The sequence below is a fragment of the Physeter macrocephalus genome, chromosome 20 (assembly GCF_002837175.3).
Source record: "Physeter macrocephalus isolate SW-GA chromosome 20, ASM283717v5, whole genome shotgun sequence".
NCBI classification, from domain to species: Eukaryota; Metazoa; Chordata; class Mammalia; order Artiodactyla; family Physeteridae; genus Physeter; species Physeter macrocephalus.
Window position 1 is genome coordinate 54,761,439 of NC_041233.1, and position 3,121 is coordinate 54,764,559.

A 3,121-nucleotide genomic window follows, 5' to 3' on the forward strand; every position below is an offset into this window, starting at 1 on the left:
ATCATTATAGTAGAAAATTTTACAATAACTAACCATTAAGAAAGAATACAAAGAACTTCCATAGCTGCCCTATTAATTAATGCATAGACTACAGTTGCAATGAGTCTAGCTATTCTTTAGTATTGGACTGAATTAAAAAGAGAGAAGGTCAGCTTCTTTCCTCTGTCCAAGGTTATAATATGTCAAAACCCCAGACCCTTGGGCTTCCCTGGTGGCGCAGTGGTTGAGAGACTGCCTGCCGATGCAGGGGACGCGGGTTCGTGCACCGGTCCGGGAAGATCCCACGTGCCGCGGAGCGGCTAGGCCCGTGAGCCATGGCCGCTGAGCCTGTGCATCCGGAGCCTGTGCTCCGCAACGGGAGAGACCACAACAGTGAGAGGCCCGTGTACCACAAACAAAACAAAACAAAACAAAAAAACCCCAGACCCCTGTAACTCTGTGGTTGTGAAAGGCAACAGTTCTTTGTGCACTAGCTTTGGGTAATCACCGATGAGAGACACCTGGGGTGCCATCAAAGCCATGGGCCGGTGTAGCAGGTTCAGGCTTCTGTTGATGATAGGCCACATAGCCCAGGAAAGGCCAAGAAATTGTTCCTTGGCCTGGTGATGCCATTGAGCTTTGCTTCTTGCTGCCTTCCAGGTCTTTGTCTGGCCTGCCCCTGCTTCTTATCAGGTCTCATCCATGAGACTTGAATTCTGCAACTGGTGTCTGTCTGCCTCTGCCCTTTGTGTCAGATAGGTTACATGTAACAAAAGACCTAAACAGACTGTGGCTAAATCATTATGACACAGAATTATCTCAATATGAAGTCTGGATTTCTTCCTGGAGGGTTCACAACTCATGGAGCATGATTCCTAGATGTCCGGCCATTAGGACAGAAAACAGCGTTTGCCAAGGTGTGCAACCTGCGACGAGGGGTGCAGAAGATGGCTGTGCCTCTCACGTATGCTGATCTTGGCAAATCTGCCAGGGATGTCTTCACCAAGGGCTATGGGTTTGGCTTAATAAAACTTGATTTGAAAACAGAATCTGAGAATGGACTGGAATTTACAAGCTCAGGTTCAGCCGACACCGAGACCACCAAAGTGACGGGCAGTCTGGAAACCAAGTACAGATGGACCGAATATGGTCTGATGTTTACGGAGAAATGGAACACTGACAACACACTAGGCACGGAGATTACTGTGGAAGATCAGCTTGCACGTGGCCTGAAGCTGACCTTCGATTCATCCTTCTCTCCAAACACTGGGGAAAAAAAAGGCTAAAATCAAGACAGGGTACAAGCGGGAACATATCAACCTGGGCTGTGACGTGGATTTCGACATTGCCGGGCCTTCCATCCAGGGTGGGTTATGAGGGCTGGCTGGCTGGCTACCAGATGAATTCTGAGACCGCAAAGTCTCGAGTGACCCAGAGCAACTTTGCAGTTGGCTACAAGACCGATGAGTTCCAGCTTCACACTAATATAAATGATGGGACAGAGTTTGGCAGCTCCATTTATCAGAAGGTGAACAAGAAGTTGGAGACTGCTGTTAATCTAGCCTGGACAGCGGGAAACAGTAACACTTGCTTCAGAATAGCAGCCAAGTACCAGATCGACCCTGACGCTTGCTTCTTGGCTAAAGTGAACAAATCCAGCCTCATAGGGTTAGGATATACTCAGACCCTAAAGCCAGGTATCAAACTGACACTGTCAGCTCTGCTGGATGGCAAGAATGTCAACGCTGGTGTCCACAAGCTTGGTCTAGGACTGGAGTTTCGAGCATAAATGAATACTGTACAATCGTTTAATTTTAAACTATTTTGCAGCATAGCTACCTTTAGAATTTAGTGTACCTTTTAGTGTTGTATGTCTGGGACGCAAGTATCGCTAAATATCACGTTAGACTTCCAGGTTAAAGATGATTCAGCTTTAGGGTGTTACCCTTTCAGAGGTACAGAAGAAACCCAATTTCAAAAAAGGTCCTTTCAGCTGTAGACTTGAGGGGGAGCTTGCTGGCCTCTCTAGAGATGTCAGGTTTCTTTTTTACCTAGAAATGGCTGCAAGTGGAAGTTGATAATTTGCAGGCACTTTGTAATTTGTAAATTCGTATTGAGTAAATGAATGAAATTGTGACTTCCTGAGGACTGAACCTTGGTTTCCTATCCGGATTGAGGAGAGGCTGTTTGGTGGTGTATACAAACTCATCTGGAAGGGACTTTTTTAGGCAGGGACTTTTTCCACCCCAATCCATCACCACTTTTACACCAAAAGTAGTCTGCAGGGAGTGGTAGCTGTTTCTTCTGTGCCATTTTGGGGTGGAGAAGGTGGATGTGATGAAGCCGATAATTCAGGACTTAATTGTGTTTTTTCTCATGCTGTGTTTTTTTGCCCTGCACCAGAGTATGAAATAGCTTCTAAGAGCTCCAGCTGCAAGCTGGGAAGAGTCTCTGTGACTGTAATCACATGGTGACAACACTCAGAATCTAAATTGAACTTCTGTTGTATTCTCACCACTCAGTTTATTTTTTAGCAGTTTAATGGGTGCATTTTAGAGTCTTCCATTTTGTGTGGAATTAGTTCCTCCCCGTCAAATGCTATAATTAACATCACTTAAAATAAAACTTGAATAAAATATTGAAACCTTAAAAAAAAATATGATGTCTGATCCAGAGTTGATGAGCAGCTCAAAAATGTCAGCAAGGACCAGGCGCTATTGATCTCTCTGTTCAGCCATATTCACTGTGCTTGCTTTTCTTAAGCTTATTACCTTTTGATGGCAAGATGGCTGCCACAGCTCCAGCCATCATGTCCTCACACAAACACATTCCTGGCAGGAAGGAGGAGGAAGGGGTAGTTTCTTCCATTAAGGGGTAGTTTCTAACTCTTTAATCAGGAAGCAAGAAGCCTTTCAGCAGATTTGTCTTTATGTCTCATTGGCTAGAATGGTATCCTGACTACAAAGGAAACCGGGAAAGTGAGAATCTAGGAAAAGCAAATGAAATTACTGTGTTGTTGGCTTTAGCCTGACCATGATTCATCTCCTGGGGCTAGAACAAAACCAGGGTCTGTGGTGAGAAGAAGGGGCAGATGGCTTTAGGGTAGCACTAACAGTATCCTCCACGGTCTTTCTAATTTCCC

At 45.2% G+C, this 3,121-nt stretch overlaps 1 pseudogene; it reads left to right on the forward strand.

Moving 5' to 3' along the window:
* Positions 1-794: 794 nt before the first annotated feature.
* LOC102975136 (voltage-dependent anion-selective channel protein 1-like) lies at positions 795-2,162 on the forward strand (annotated as a pseudogene).
* The last annotated feature ends 959 nt before the right edge of the window (positions 2,163-3,121 follow it).